We start from the raw sequence: 17,665 nt of genomic DNA, 5'->3' as shown, positions 1-17,665 counted from the left end.
GTTACGACTCCCGAATGCAAGTACTTCAGAGCCGCGTAACACAAGTCAAAAACCAGGTTCAAGTTCAAAAACAGTTTTAATTATTCATTGGAACACAAAACCCAAACCTGATTTTAAACAACCCAGTCATGGATATGGATAAACTGACAAACAATTTAACAATGCTCCAGCCAGCCACGTAATGGGCCGTCGAACCGGAGACTCTAAAACCTGCCTAAAGAGATATAACCCTGAAACAAAATACACGAAAACTCTAAGGTCAGCCCTTATCCGTCCCAATTCAATATCTGTTAACAAGGAATGGTGAAAGTACACAAGTCCATATCCCGGACGAGCCCCCATTTTGTTACGACTCCCGAATGCAAGTACTTCAGAGCCGCGTAACACAACTCAAAAACCAGGTTCAAGTTCAAAAACAGTTTTAATTATTCATTGGAACACAAAACCCAAACCTGATTTTAAACAACCCAGTCAGGGATATGGATAAACTGACAAACAATTTAACAATGCTCCAGCCAGCCACGTAATGGGCCGTCGAACCGGAGACTCTAAAACCTGCCTAAAGAGATATAACCCTGAAACAAAATACACGAAAACTCAAAGGTCAGCCCTTATCCGTCCCAATTCAATATCTGTTAACAAGGAATGGTGAAAGTACACAAAGTTCTATGCCATGTGGCCAGGCTTTCCTCGGCTCACACCAGCAGTCTGCTCATCAGTCAGGGTCTACGAAGAAGAGAGAGAATCCTGGGAAGCTCTGGTATTTATGCTTCAGATGAGTCACCCGTCACCTGACGCAGCTTGGCCAATCGGGTACAGGAGCCTTTAACCCCTCGATTCCAGACTCACAGCCACGAGGCCTGTACTCGGGAGAGAAACAGAGAAAGGTAAGTACATAGCATTCACCAGGAGGGGGAAGCGCCTAACACCCTAGATAATACTTTTCCCTTGGCCCTTCTAGCCAACATGTCCATGCTGAATATTATACCAAGTTAAACTAATCCCCAGTCCCTGTACGCGATCCATATCCCTCCCTTCCCCGCATAACCATATGCCTATCTAAGTGGCCAGGCTATGGATTCCTCATTCTTCCATTCAGTCTACAGCATGGCTTCCATCACCTTCATCTTCCTCTTCAGCTTCAGCTTCAGCTTCAGCACAAGGGGTGGTGAGTCTTGAAACGTGCTGCCAGGGGTGGTGGAGGTGGCAAATATAATAATGTTGTTTAAGTGGCTGCATTTTCTCACCTCCAGCTCTTCAACCCCCCCCCCCCCACCATACTTTCAGTCTGAAGAAGGGTCCCGAACCAAAACGTCACTCATCCTTTTTCTCCAGAGATGTTGCCTGACCCACTGAGCTACTCCAGCACTTTGTGTCCAAGCATCTCATAATTGTATATACTTCTATCAGATCTCCCCTCAACCTCCTGCATTGCAGAGAAAACAATCCAAGACTGGCAAACCTCTCCCCGTAGCTGAAACCCTCTAATCCAGGTACCATTCTGGTAAACTGACTCCACACCCTTTCCAAAGCCTCCACATCCTTCTTGTAATGGGGCGATCAGAAGTGCATGCAATAGTCCTAATGTGGTGTAACTAAAGTCCCTATAAAACTGCATATTGACTTCCTGACTCTAACACTTAATGCCCTGACCAATGAGGACAAACATGCCGGCTTCTTTACCACTCGATCTCCTTGTGTTGTCATTTTCAGGGAGTTATAGATTAGGGTCCCGACATCTCTCTTTCCAGCAGTCCTGCTAAGGTTCTTGCCATTATTCTTATATTCTTCCCTTACATTTGGCTTCCCGAAATGCAACACTTGCTCGGATTCAACTCCATGTGCCATTTCTCCGTTCATTTCCACAGCTGATCCACTGCGTCTCCTGCTGTGTACTTTGACAGTCTTCCTCACAGTCCGTGACCCCAGAAGGTCAGGCCCATATCACTTTTGGATCCTTTTCCACTTCCTGTCAATTAACAGCCACATTAATCTTCTGCCAAAATTCTCCAAGGGTGAAAGTATCACATTTTGATCCAAGCTATTCACCGTTCTGTTTTTTTTTTTTCCCACTTTCAAATGAACTGGTGAGATAATGATATTAAAAGACCTTGGCAAATCTGATAATTATGAAAATGTCAAACTAAATGAGTTTATTAGGATTTATGATATGATCCATAGAATTATGCCGCACCATCTTTCATATGTAGGAATTACTCATTCAAAAGCAGATCTCCCCTCAGCTTAGCAACTGAATAGCCAAGTTTTCCTTAATGCACAATTAAAATGAGCTTTTGTTCCAAACATTGCAAACACTAATGGAAATCTTTACAGCCACATTTATGTGGGATGCGGTAAGAATAATCATCAGCTAATATGAATAATATTCCACTGTAATCTCTCACCACTGGTGTATTTTGGCGGTGATGGTAACAGAAGGCGTCCGTCTGGCTGTCTTAGTGGATTTTACTTACTGGTAACAGAGTCTAATAGGTATTTCCATTGCAACGCCAGCTTGCAGGCCGTTGTGTGATGTATACCAAATGAGGGTTCATATGAAGTCATTTTCAATACGTTAAAATGTCCCATTATGAGTATCTCTAGGGGTGGGAGATTGCAACCTTCACGTGGTCCATCCTGTTTCGACGAATGCAATCAACCTGGCGTGCACAATCAAGTAAGATCAAATAGAACAAGTTGTCCTACAACTTTAGGCTGTGCACGCCATATGCAAGCAGAAGAAGTATCTCTACACTTCTCCCATGGACTTTACACTTTAGATACAGCATGCAAACAGGCCCTTTGGTCCACTGAGCACGTGCCGACCAGCGATCATCCCGTGCTACCACTATCCTACACACAAGGGACAATTTATACAGCTTACCAAAGCCAATTAACCTACAAACCTGCACGTCTTTGGAATGTGGAAGGAAACTAGACCACCCAGAGTCAGGATCTAACTCAAGTGGTCAGGGGGAGAATGTACAAACTCCTAACAGACAGCACCCCTAGTCAGGATCGAACCCGGGTCTCCGGCGCTGTTAGACAGTAACTCCACTGCTGCGCCACTGTGCCACCATAAATGGGTTCCAAACACCAGAATGAAACTATAATTTTGCTCCAAGTTAAAGACTTTCATGGTTTTGTTCAAAACAGCAACAGGGCTATAACCCCCCTCTCTCATCTTTCCATTAATTTGACAATCGAGAACCAGGGAACGTACGTTTAAGGTGAGACGGGTAAGAATTAATCAGACCCTGAGGGGCAACCATTGGCCATTGTAACATTCTTGCCATAAAAGCTGTTCCCAGTACGCGGTGGACGGCTTGATTGTAATCACATATTGGCGTTCCACTGATTGGATAGCACGCAACAAAAAAGCTTTTCACTGTACCTCAGTACACGTGACAATAAACTAAACTACGCATTGAGTAATTTGTGGAAATGGCATGTTGAGCACAATGGGGGAAGCAGCAATAGTAAAGACTGCCGCCTGGTGGAGTTATTAATGGCACACTTGCCTGCTGAAAGATTTGCACCATCGAAAATCATTTATCAGAATACCACTGACACACAAATTGACCAATTACTGTAATTGAACTGGCAGATCTCCCAGCCTGTCTTGTGTACAACCAGCCAATGTCAACAAACAATCCACACCAGGCCCACACCATGCGTAGTAACAGAATTTTGCTTTGTTTCACAGTTTCTTGTGTTGTCCTGCATTATTATTGCAGCCTTTGCAACTGCAATTATATTGATTTAACTGCCTTTTTACTGCTTGATACTGATTGAGGATCATGACTACAAATGTCTTTTGACCTTTTCGGATGCTGCTGATAAAATGGTCACTCTCATGCAATGCCTCATTGTTACCTTTGTATAATATAGGTGGGAGTGGCGGCGCCTAACGGCAGTGGCTCGACTACAGTCGTCTGTCTTTTTTTATTTTTGTCTTGTTAAATGTATGTCTTGAGTTAGTTTAAAATTTTTTTTTTTAGCTGTGTATATGTGGGGGGGCTGTGGGGGAAACCGTTTAAATCTCTTCCCTGTGCGGGGACCCGACTATTCCCTGTCGGGTCTCGGATGTCGTTGGGCCTAACATCATGGAGCCGGTGGCGACCTCCGGCCGGGACTAACCTGGGGGCTCCAGTTGCAGAGCCTGCGGAACTGACATCGCGGAGCTGGCCAACTTCGGAGCGGGAAGAGCTGTGGTGGCGTGCGGCTGCGACCCGACTTTGGAGTTCGGATGCACCGGCCGCAGACCCGGTGGACGGGAACATCGGGAGCTCCAAGTCCCTGGTGGGAGACCGCTTTTCCGAGCTCCGCAACGGCGACTTCTCCCACTGGAATCGTGGGTTTGAGGACATGGAGCCGGGACCTAACATCGCCCGGCGTGGCTTAAACGGCCTCAGGACTTACCATCGCCCGTCGGGGGCTTTAACATCGGAGCCTCAGTTCGCCTCGACACTGCAGTTGGACTACTGGACCACGGGAGAAGGAACAAAGGGAAGAGATAAAGACTTCGCCTTCCATCACAGTGAGGAAATGTTGGAGACTCACTGTGATGGATGTTTATGTAAACTGTGTTAAGTGTGGGTCTTGGATTGTTTTGTAATGTAAAAAACTGTAGAAATTATATTTCGTTCAAACCTAGGTTTGAATGACAATAAATAGCATTCTATTCTATTCTATAATGAAAAATAAATAATATAATCTGAGTCTGTAAAAAGGGAAAAATGTTCTATGCCTTGACTTGTACCCTGGTGTTGGCAGGGAGAAAGGGGTTAATTGATTAAAATGAAGGTTGGACATCACTACTTCAAACGGTGAAATGGTTCGGCTTGGTATTCAAGGGTCAGTGGTCTCTACATGCCCTGGTCTAACGCTGTGCCATCCTTTTGCCAGGACAAACACAAAAGTGCCACAAAATTTATTTATTCCAACAAAACGAGGCGGCGCAGCGGTAGAGTTGCTGCCTTACAGCGCCAGAGACCCGGGTTCGATCCCGACTACGGGTGCTGTCTGTACGGAGTCTGTACATTCTTCCCGTGACCTGCATGGGTTTTCTCCGGGTGCTCCGGTTTCCCCCCACACTGCAAAGACGTACAGGTTTGTCCGTTAGTTGGCTTTGGTATAATTGTAAATTGATCGTAGTGTGTGTAAGATAGCGTTAGTGTGCGTGGATCGCTGGTCGGCACGGTCCTGATAGGCTGAAGGGTTTGTTTCCACACTGTATATCTAAACTAAACTAAATTAGAACCTTATTAAGTCATCAAGTGGAATAACAGCAGGAGACCTGTTTCCTCTGGTAACGCAATAGGTTTAGTGATGAAACCATTTTAATAAAAGAAACAAATAACTATATTTCTTCTACTTCTCAGATAATAGATGCAGTCTAACATCAGTATTTTGAGCATTTTTTTGTTTCCAGTTTATGTTCATCTGTTAACTCTGCATCTTGGAAATATGGAAAATAAAATAAAAAATAAGACATAGCATCTGTTGAAATCTTAAAACCTTCCAAAGCACTTGGAGTTTGCTGTTTCACTCCTGTAATACAGCAGCCAAATCACATACTGTAGAAACACATGACAATTTTCGCCACCTCCAACAGGATCCCAACACTGGCTACATTTCCCATCTCCTCCCCTTTCGGCTTTCCAGAGACCGCTCCCTCCGTAACTCCCTGGTCAATTCGTTGCTTCCCACCCAAACCACCCCCTCTCCTGGCACTTCCCCTTCCAACCGCAGGAAATGCTACACTTGTCGCTTTATCTGCCCCCTTGACTCCATCCTCCAACCTCATCTATTGCATCCGCTGCTCTAGATGTCAGCTGCTCTACATTGGTGAGACCAAGAGTAGGCTTGGCGATCGCTTCGCCCAACACCTCCGCTCAGTTCGCAATAACCAACCTGATCTCCCGGTGGCTCAGTACTTCATCTCCCCTTCCCATTCCAAATCCAACTTTTCTGTCCTGGGCCTCCTCCATAGCCAGAGTGAGGTCCACCGTAAATTGGAGGAGCAGCACCTCATATTTCGCTTGGGTAGTTTACACCCCAGCGGTATGAACATTTACTTCTTCAATTTCAGGTAGTCCCTGTTTTCTCCTTCTTTCCCCTCCCCTTCCCAGCTCTCCCACAGCCCACTGTCTCCGCCTCTTCCTTTCTTCTTCCCTCCCCCCCCCACATCAGTCTGAAGAACGTCTCGACCCGAAACGTCACCTATTTCCTTCGCTCCAAAGATGCTGCCTCACCCGCTGAGTTTTTACAGCATTTTTGTCTACATCAGAAGAAGCAATGGATTGATTTTTTTTTTTTTTCAACCTTTGCGAATTTTTGAGGCATCAAAGCCAAAACTCTTAAATTGATAGACTGTAACCATAACAATGTCTAATTCACAACGTCTCTTCCTGAAGTGTTCACAGTCTGAATGGGCTTATTTTCAAAATAATAATGACTTCCTAATTAATTGGCAAAATACCAACGAAGGATCACATGTACCTTTGGAACGCATTCTTTGACAATCATTGTTTTATTTTTAATATCAAGAATGGAGTCCATTCTTTTAACTTCTCTCCCGGACTTGTCTGAAGCTGTGCTAATTTATTTTCATTGATGCACTTGACTAGCGAAGCTCTTGTAGGGATCCACTGAAGCAATTAATAGCTTTTATAGGAAATAAGCTGACGTTAGTGAAGTTCAGCACGTAGTCACATACTAGAGCTTTCTTTAATCCTTCAAAGCCTTGGTCTGTCATAGTATTGCCACGCCATGCACTGTTGAGACATGTCACTTTAAGTGCGACTTAGTAAATGGGGAAGAACAGATTACCGCTTTCATTTAACATCACTGAAAATTACAGAGCATATTGAAATTATATTGATTGAAGTGAGTATTTCATTTATTTAAAGTGAAGGACAGCATCGCCTAAAGTTTCTTGATTTGTGAGGGTGTCAGGGAGAAGGCAGGAGAATGGGTTTGGGAGGGAAAGATAGATCAGCCATAATTAAATGGCAGAGTAGACTTGATGGGCCGAATGGCTTAATCCTGCTCCTATAATTTATGAACCTATGAATCATAAACAGAAACACCACCTCTATAAAATACATGTACAATATTGTTTCTTTGCCCATATAAATATTTTTAGTACCTCTCAATTTTCATCATGTTTCAAAATAAACCCAAACTGAACCCAATCCCAAACTCAAACAGCGCTCCAACCGCGGGAGCCTGTGGACTTTAACATCGTGGAGCTCGCGGTCCCTGGTTAGGGACCGGCTTCGGGAGCTCCAGGACACAAGAGCTTCGAACGCCCCGATCGCGGGAGCTTCGATCGCCGGCTTCGAGCTTCGATCACCCCGACTGCGGATGGTTCGACTCCCCCAACCACGGGAGAAAAAAAGGAAAGAAGATAAGACTTTATTGCCTTCCATCACAGTGTGGAATGTGGACGAGCCGCTGTGGTGGATGTTTATGTTAAATTTTTATGTAGTTGTGTGTCTTGTTGCTTTTTTTGTTATGACTGTATGGCAAACCCAAATTCCTCATTTGCTGCAAAACATACTTGGCTAATAAATTATGATTATGATTATTATGAAAATGGATATTAATTACCACAATTTATGTCAGAAATTGCTTTGGAAAGACTAACCTCACCCCTGCCAACCTCACCAATGTCACTATACTCTTTGAGGATGTCAGCGGATGGAGCAGCATCCAGGGAGACAAAGGGATGGTTGATATTTCAGGTCGAGACCCTAGATCAACATCGAGAGGATAGAGGGAAGGCAGCCAGTACAAAGAGATGAGAGGAAGGGATGAGACAGAGGTGATCGATGGAACCTGGTGAAGTGGGGGACTGAAGTGCAGAGGGAATCAGGTGAGGTGAAGAGAGGGGGAAGGCTGGATGGTGGTGGGTTGAACCAGATAAAGGAATGAATGATAGACAGATGGAATCACGCGCAGATGGAGATATAAAAGGCCAAGGGAGAAGAAACCCAAGTGGATAGGTATAGAAACATAGAACATAGGTGCAGGAGTAGGCCATTCGGCCCTTCGAGCCTGCACCGCCATTCAATATGATCATGGCTGATCATCCAACTCAGTATCCTGTACCTGCCTTCTCTCCATACCCCCTGATCCCTTTAGCCACAAGGGCCACATCTAACTCCCTCTTAAATATAGCCAATGAACTGGCCTCAACTACCTTCTGTGGCAGAGAATTCCACAGATTCACCACTCTGTGTGTTTTTCTCACCTCGGTCCTAAAAGATTTCCCCCTTATCCTTAAACTGTGACCCCTTGTTCTAGACTTCCCCAACATCGGGAACAATCTTCCTGCATCTAGCCTGTCCAACCCCTTAAGAATTTTGTAAGTTTCTATAAGATCCCCCCTCAATCTTCTAAATTCTAGCGAGTACAAGCCGAGTCTATCCAGTCTTTCTTCATATGAAAGTCCTGACATCCCAGGAATCAGTCTGGTGAACCTTCTCTGTACTCCCTCTATGGCAAGAATGTATTTTCTCAGATTAGGAGACCAAAACTGTACACAATACTCCAGGTGTGGTCTCACCAAGACCCTGTACAACTGCAGTAGAACCTCCCTGCTCCTATACTCAAATCCTTTTGCTATGAATGTTGGGCAGAAAGAACTAGGTGGGTGGGAGTGCGAATGGGGGTGTGCTAACAAATCTAGGTAACATTGGGTGGAGAAGAGAGGAAAAGGTAAACAGAGCTGGAGAGAACCTAGGTACCTCAGTAGGAAGAGGAAAGTAGGAGGATGCAATTGTGGGACATGGCAGAGATCAGCAGCAGCAGCCAAAAGTGGTTCTGAGATGAGGAAACAAAGCCTAATATTGACCTTGGCTTTCATATAAACATATTGCCCTGGAATTGTTATGCAGATGTAAAAAGGTCAGCACAAAGATGCATCTTTCTCAGATTCCAAACTGAAAGAAACAACATACGACCCTACACTGCATGCCGATGCATCACACAGAGAATGAACTTACCCTGTGTGGGCTGGAGGGACCTTCAGTTAAAGGTCCTGGTAGGTCTTTCTTTCACATGCTATGGTGTATTGTCCAGGGTGGCATTGGTCATCTGACTCATAGATTATGCACAATATCACAGAAAAGGAGAAATTGCTTTTAAATGGTAGATAATTGTTAAGGCATACACATTAGTATCCAATGTTATAAACGTATTTCAATTGTTTCCAACCCAAATGCAATGGAAATAGTTGTAAGATTAGTGCATGTTGCCCTCCAGTGGTCATGCACCTACTTGCAAACTATCCATTGAAGTCATTTAATAAAAATGGTCGAGTGCAATGGTGTCATTTAAAACTAAGAAGTTATACTTATATTTTATTACAATGGTTATAGTCAAAGCAGAGCGACGGGGGTAAAATAATTTCATAGATTCTATAAACGGTCAGTTTCCAGTCCACTCCTCCCCCACCCACTACCATATTTTCGACACGATATGATATGATAGAATTTTGTTTTACCCCAGGAGGGAAATTGATCTGCCAACAGTCATCATACGCAGTATAATGTGGATAAATGTGAGGTTATCCAATTTGGTGGCAAGAACAGGAAGGCAGATTATTATCTGAAAGGTGTCAGATTAGGAAAAGGGGAGGTGCTTGTACATCAGTCACTGAAAGTAAGCATGCAGGTGGGGTGGGAGATTGCAACCTTCACGTGGTCCGCCCTGTTTCGACGAATGCAATCAACCTGTCGTGCACAATCAAGTAAGATCAAATAGAACAAGTTGTCCTACAACTTTAGGCTGTGCACGCCGTACGCAAGAAGAAGAAGCATGCAAGTACAGCAGGCAGTGAAGAAAGCTAATGGCGTGATAGCCTTCATTGTGAGAGGATTTGAGTTTGAGAGCAAGGAGGTCCTGCTGCAGTTGTACATGGCTCTGGTGATGCAATTTTAGTCTCCTAATTTGAGGAAGGACATTATTGCTTTTGAGAGAATACAACATAGGTTCACCAGATTAATTCCTGGGATGGCGGGACTGACATATGATGAGAGAATGGGTCGACTGGGCTTGTATTCACTGGAATTTAGAAGGATGAGAGGATATCTTATTAAAACTTCTTAAAGGATTGAACAGGCTATATGTAGGAAAAAATGTTCCCGATGTTGGGGGAGTCCAGAACCAGGGGTCACAGTTTAAGAATAAGGAGTAGACCATTTAGGATTGAGATGAGGAAAAACATTTTCACGCAGAGAGTTATGAATCTGTGGAATTCTCTGGCCTGCTGAGTTACTCCAGCACTTTATGTCCTTTTGTGTATTAACCAACATCTGTAGTTCCTTGTTTCTCCATGATCAAGAGTCAATAGTGTTTTATTGTCAGAAGGTAGACACAAAATGCTGGAGTAACCCAGCGGGACAGGCAGCATCTCGAGAGAGAGAAGGAATGGGTGACTTTTCAGATCAAGACCCTTCTTCAGAAGTTTTATTGTCATATGTCCCAAACAGAACAATGAAATTCTTACTTGCAGCTTTTAACTGTTAATAGGGGATGTGCATGTAAGGTCACTGGGTCATAGGGCTCGACGCACGGAGCCGCTCAATCCATCTGGAGGACATCCGTAACTTCCGGTATATGTTATTAATGTAAGAAACGCGTATTCCTACCTGTTAAAAACTGCCAAAATGTTGAATATTTGAGCTGTAAAGAATTGTGGAAGTCGGGGTAAGTGTGAGAGACATGTACCCAACTTCAGAATTCCAAACGTGAAGCAAAATGAAGGTAAAGAGAAGTGAGAACTGAAGGGACAACAACAGCTAAAGTGCTTGGCGAACATTGGCCGTGCAGATATCGGAATTGAAAATATTGGAAATTATTGCGTTTGCTCACTGCATTTCATCAACAATAAGGCATTATTTGTGATTTTTCTTGATTCCTTTGGTATCTAAAAAGTCTCAGAAGTGATAAATCTGGCTGTAAATTTTGCTTCGGAGGCGTTTTCTTTTTGTATGTAAAACCCCACTTGAGAACCATGAGCGATTTAAAAATTTTACAGCCAGATTTATCACTTCTGAAACGTTTTAGATGCCAAAGGAATCAAGAAAAAACACAAATAATGCCTTAGTTGATGAAATGCAGTGAGCAAACGGCCAATGTTCGCCAAGCACTCTGGCTGTTGTTGTCCCTTCAGCTCTCGCTTCTATCTACCGTAATTTCTCCTCACTTTTGGAATTCTGAAGTAGGCCAACTCAAGTCAAGTCAAGTTTATTCGTCACATACACATACGAGATGTGCAGTGAAATGAAAAGTGGCAATGCTCGCGGACTTTGTGCAAAAAGACAAACAAACAAACAACCAAACAAACTACAAACAGAATGCAACAGAATCACATATTCTTTTTCATATTAAATATTGTGGGCGGAAGGAAAAAGGGAAAAAAACAACAATTTTTAAAAAAAGCAGTAGAGTGGTACAGTAAAGTTAGTCCCTGGTGAGATAGGAGTTTACAGTCCTAATGGCCTCTGGGAAGAAGCTTCTTCTCAACCTCTCCGTTCTCACAGCATGGCAACGGAGGCGTTTGCCTGACCATAGCAGCGGCTAAATGTCTCTCATGCTTATCCCGATTTCCATAATTATTTACAGCGCAAAAATTGACAATTTCGGCGGGTTTTAACGGGTCCGCTACGCTGGAAACAATGGTCAGTGCTTAGCTGCAGCTCATCGCGTGTACTCCAGTTGGAGTAGCGTAGCAACAGTAGGGGTCATGGGTCGTGACCCGACTGCCGTGAAACCTCCCTATAGGGGGGTTGCACGGAAGGTCACTGGGTCATAGGGCTCGACGCACGGAGCCGCTAAATCCAACTGGAAGACATCCGTCACTTCCGGTATATGTTATTAATGCTAGAAACGCGTACTTTCCCACCTGTTAAAACCCGCCAAAATGTTGAATTTATGCACTGAAAAAATGTGTGGGAGTCGGGGTAAGTGTGAGAGACATGTACCCAACTTTAGAATTACAGCGCAACAATTGATAATTTCGGCGGGTTTTAACGGGCCCGCTACGCTGGAAACAATGGTCAGTGCCTACCTGCAGTTCATCGCGTGTACTCCAGTTGGCGTAGCGTAGCAACAGTACGGGTCATGGGTCGTGACCCGACTGCCGTGAAACCTCCCTATAGCTCTAAACATATTTTTCAATGTTTGTTAATATCAGGGAAAGTCATAAACATGGCAAAGTGGTATAATTAGATGGGTGATGACAATAATTTAACCCCAGCCAGATACAAAGGTAGCTGCCAGTGTTAGTAACACCATTACCTGTAGCTTTAGGCTTTAAACTTCCCTCCTGGGAGGCAATGGGTTGGGTCTGGCGCATTGGATTGTGGCTAAGATCAAGTGTAGTATCTGTTCTTATCAGTCAGTAAAAGAGCTAAATAAAGAGCGTCTGTTCTTATTAGAACAGGGAAAGAGATCTGTTCTTATTAGAACAGTCCTGGCGGTCCTTTAAGGACAGGAGCTGCAGATTACGATTTAAAAAATCGTAGCAATGGCAGCTGCAATGGGAACTAGAGGACAGGGTATCCGCAATACCCTGAGGATTAGTGTCAAGGATCTCAGTGAGGGGATGCCCTTCAGTCGGGACACCTTTGTAAAAAAGGTATTGCTGGAAACCTGCAAGTTCGAGCCCAGGGATATCTACTGCCTCCAGGACTTCCCGGGTAACGGTTATTTTGACGTTACATTTGTGCTTCCGACAGGATGGCAAAAACTGCTAAAGGATTTCAAGGAGAAGGGGAATGAAGCTCCGCTGTCGTTGCTGAAGGTGCAGCCACTCTTCACCCTCCCAAACCAAAAGGAAAGGACGATCACGGTCCATATGTTTAACCCACATGTGCCCGTAGTGGATGTCCTCACCTTCCTTGCTCGCTACGTCGACGGAGCAGTGAACAGCGTGGACGTGAAGGATCTGCATGGGATTTGGACGAGCAAGCGGCAGGTCAAGGTAAAACTGAGGGTGGACAAGGAAGGAACTCTCCTCCACCCTCCATCAGTTTTCGCAATTGGAGGAAACCGAGGATATTTAATTTACGTGGGGCGGCCCAGAGTTTGCAGAAAATGTAATAAGCCTGGACATGTGATGGCCCAATGCAATGCAGTGGTCTGCAAAAACTGCAAAACGGAGGGCCACGAGACAAAGGACTGTCAAGCCAGCAAGAACTGTAACCTGTGTGGGGAGGGAGGCCACCTTTACAGGGCCTGCCCAAAAAGAGCATGCACATATGCACAGGCAACAAGAGGGGCGGCTTCCAGCACCCCCAGGGTAGGTGAGACACCCACTACCACTGCCAAGTCCCCAGCAGAAAGGGGAAACAGGGATGAGGACAGCCCAACCACCTCAGCCACCTCAACCACCTCGAGCCCCCAAGTGCCAGGAGAACTCCAGCACCAAGCCCAGGAGGGAGAGTCGATGGAGGAGGGGGGAGAGAAAAATTGGACTACTGTAAAATCCAAAAAACACCAGAAGGGTCAGCACACGGAGCAGAGGCCAGAAAGGGATGGCAAGCCCAAAAAAACCACCAAAAAACGGTCTCTCTCCCTGACAGAAGGGAGAAACCTCTCCTCGTCGGAGGATGAGGCGAACGGGAAAACCCCACAAGAAGAAAATCGGGGCGGAAAGGAGAAGGTGCAGGACGATTGTACACCTGCACCAGGAGACCGAGAGCAGTGCAGCGGTCGAGGGGCTCCAGCCCCAGGACATCGGGAGCAGTGCAGCGATCGAGGGGCTCCGGCCCCAGGACAACGGGAGCAGTGCAGCGGTCGAGGGGCTCCGGCCCCAGGACAACGGGAGCAGTGCAGCGATCGAGGAGCTCCAGCCCCAGGGCATCGGGAGCAGTGCAGCGGTCGAGGGGCTCCAGCCCCAGGGCATCGGGAGCAGTGCAGCGGTCGAGGGGCTCCAGCCCCAGGGCATCGGGAGCAGTGCAGTGGCCATTGGGCCCCAGCTCCGGGCAACCGGGAGCTTTGTAGCGGCCGATGGGCCCCAGCTCCGGGCAACCGGGAGTATCGTAGAGGCCGATGGGCCCCAGCTCCGGGCAACCGGGAGCAGTGCAGCGGCCATTGGGCCTCAGCTCCGAGTTTCCGGGAGCAGTATGCCTGTCACTGAGCCCCAGCCACGAGAGACGGGGGAAGCGGCGCACCCAGAAGGGGGTAAAACGAGCAGCCCCCCCCCAACGACACCTCGGGTTACCACAGGGGAAACCCAACCCGTTGAGGAGGCCGGGTATCTGAGCCCAGGAAAGGTGAGGCAATTCACCGAAGCGGTGGGCATGAGGGAGCAGGAAAACGGACTCTAAAGGACAATGGAGCTCAAACTGGCATCCTTAAACGTGCGCAGTGTGAAGAGCACTGCGCGATGTGTTAATGCCTTGCAGTACCTGGCCAAGGTCAAGGCAGATGTGACTTTTCTACAGGAGTGCGGGTTGCCACACCTCCGCTGTTATCGGAGGTGGTCGCGATGGTGGCCCCACGGACTGTCTGTGTGGTCGGGGGGCAATGATTGTCGTGCTTCTGGCCTGGGGATCTTGCTGCGGGGAGGGAACTTCGCCATCACTGAGGTCAGGGAGGTGGTTGCGGGGCGTCTCCTCGTGGTGGATGTAATGTACCGTGGTTCTCCGCTCCGGCTTATTAATGTGTATGCCCCACCCGTGCGGAGCGAGCGGCAGGCCGTTCTCCAGCAGCTCCCAGTGCTGTTGGCCACGTCCCGGCAGCTCGTTCTGGCCGGTGACTTCAACTGCATCATTGATGCGGCTGGACGATCCGGCAGTGCCGACAACAGACTGGACAGCACGTCCAAGTTCCTGATGGAAACGGTAAAAGACGCAAAGCTGCACGACGCCTTCAGCGACCCTGCAGGCGGGTCCCAGCCGCAGTTCACCTGGTCGAGATCGGACGGTTTGGCCCGATCCCGGATAGACTTCGTCTTCACCACGAAGGCCGTCACGGTGAGACACACCGACCTCACGCCGGTGTTCTTCTCTGACCACTGCCTCCTTCAGGCTTCCTGTCACCTACAGGAGGACCGGAAGGCAGGCAGAGGGACGTGGAAGTTAAATGTGAAGCTGTTGACCCCAGAGAACGTTGAGGAGCTAAAGAGGGACTACGCACGTTGGAGAACGGTGAGGCCCCTCTTTGACTCCCCGACACTCTGGTGGGAAGCAACCAAGGAGAACATTAAGAGGTTCTTCATAGCCAAAGGGGTTCAGAGAGCAAGACAGAGTCAGAGGGAATTGTGCCAACTCCAGACAGAATTGCAACAACTGCTCCTTCTGCAGTCGAGGGGGGTGGATGTGAGGGAGGAACTTAGAGAGGTGAAGGACCGGCAAGCTCGGTTCTTTACCTCTGAATCCTCCAAGATCATCTTCCGATCCAGGGTCCGCCATGTGGAGCAGGATGAGACGTGCTCACGTTTCTTCTTCCATAAGGTTCACAGGGGGAGCTCTGTGATCAACAGCCTTAGGGAGGAGGACGGCTCGGTAGCATCCTCGCAGACAGACATGATGAGGGTCTGCAAATCCTTTTACTCGGAATTGTATGACCAAAAGGCCACAGACAGCACCGCCTCCCAGAACTTCCTGTCCTCTATCACGGAGGTCTTGGAGGACAGCAAGCAGGAGAGTCTGGACCAACCACTGACCCTAGAGGAGCTGACTGGCTCCATCCGCTCCTTTGACTCGAGTAAAACTCCCGGAAGCGATGGCTTACCGGCCGAGTTGTATTCGGCTCTGTGGGACTGGGTGGGCCCGGACCTGCTGGAAGTGTACAACGACATGCTTCTAGCCGGCAGCATGTCAGACTCCATGAGGAAGGGCAGCATCACCCTAATCTACAAGCAGAAGGGGGAGATGAAAGATATAAAGAATTGGAGACCCATAACATTGTTGAATGTAGACTACAAGATCCTGTCTAAGGCCATCGCCAACCGGGTCAAGTCTGCTCTGGGACGGGTGATCCACCCGGACCAAACCTGTGCTGTACCTGGCAGGAAAATCTCAGACAGCCTAGCGCTGCTGAGAGATACCATCGCCTACGTGCAGGACAGACGGGTGGATGCCTGCCTAGTCAGCTTGGACCAGGAGAAGGCCTTCGACAGGATATCGCACACGTACATGAGGGACGTGCTCTCCAAAATGGGTTTTGGGGAGGGAATCCGAAATTGGATCAAACTGCTCTACACCAACATCCGTAGTGCAGTCCAAATCAATGGGTGGGAATCAGACAGTTTCCCTGTAAGGTCTGGAGTCAGGCAGGGTTGCCCTCTCTCTCCTGTCTTGTTTGTCTGCTGTATTGAACCTTTTGCCGAGTCCATCAGGAAGGATGCGAGCATAAGAGGAGTGACATTGCCAGGCAGTGGGGGCATTCAGGTCAAGACCTCCCTGTACATGGACGATGTCGCCGTCTTCTGCTCGGATCCAAGGTCGGTCCGCAGATTGATCAGCATCTGTGACCAGTTTGAGTCGGCCACGGGAGCCAGGGTGAACCGCAGGAAGAGCGAGGCCATGCTCTTTGGCAACTGGCCCGACCGATCTTCCATCCCCTTCACCATCAAGCCTGACTTCTTGAAGGTGCTGGGGATCTGGTTCGGGGGGGCTGAGTCGAGTAACAAAAATTGGCTGGAGCGGATAGCCAAGGTGGGGAGGAAGCTGGAGCTGTGGAAGCAACGCTCCCTCTCCATAACCGGGAAAAATTTGGTCATCAGGTGTGAGGTGCTCTCGGGTCTGCTGTACTTGGCACAAGTGTGGCCTGTCCCTCCCTCCTACGCCACGGGGATCACCCGGGCCGTCTTCCAGTTCATCTGGGGGTCGAGGATGGACCGGGTACGACGGGTCACCATGTACAAGTCGGCAGACAACGGGGGTAAAAGCGTGCCCAACGTCGCCCTCATCCTGATGGCCATCTTTGTGTGTGGCTGCATCAGGCGGAGTGTAGAGCCAAGGCACGTGGGCACTAAGTGCCACTACCTGCTGAGGTTCTACCTGTCCCCGGTGTTGCGAAGGATGGGCCTGGCGCAGATGCCACGCAATGTACCAGTCAGCTGGACATTGCCGCCCCATCTGACGTCTGTTGACAGGTTCTTCCGGACCAACACCTTTGACCACAAGTCCATCGGGCAGTGGTCAGCACGGAATGTCCTGCAGGCACTGCAGGGAAAGGACTCGATGGATCCGGTGGCGTGGTTCCCAGAGCAGACTGCCCAGCTTGTCTGGCAAAATGCCTCATCGCCAGAACTGACCAACAAGCACCAAGACCTGGCTTGGCTGGCGGTGAGGGGAGCCCTCTCAGTTAGATCCTTCCTGCACCGTCGGAACCTCACTACCAGCGCACGCTGCCCCCGGGACGGTTGCTATGGAGAGGAGACGGTTGCCCACCTCTTTGCAGAGTGTGGATTTGCAAAACGAGTCTGGAGAGGTATGAAAGGGTCCCTGGAACGATTTATCCCGAACAGCTCCGTCACAGAGGACTCTGTGATTTACGGACTGTTCCCAGGGACACATTCAGAGACTGACATCGAGTGCTGCTGGAGGGTCATCAACTCGGTGAAAGATGCTCTTTGGTCTGCCCGAGCGTTGCTCACCACCCAGCAGAGCGAGATGTCCGTCGGGGAATGTTGCCGACT

The sequence above is a fragment of the Amblyraja radiata genome, chromosome 17 (assembly GCF_010909765.2).
Source record: "Amblyraja radiata isolate CabotCenter1 chromosome 17, sAmbRad1.1.pri, whole genome shotgun sequence".
Classification (NCBI taxonomy): Eukaryota; Metazoa; Chordata; class Chondrichthyes; order Rajiformes; family Rajidae; genus Amblyraja; species Amblyraja radiata.
The sequence above is the reverse complement of the archived record's forward strand: the minus strand, read 5'-3'. Positions refer to the sequence as shown.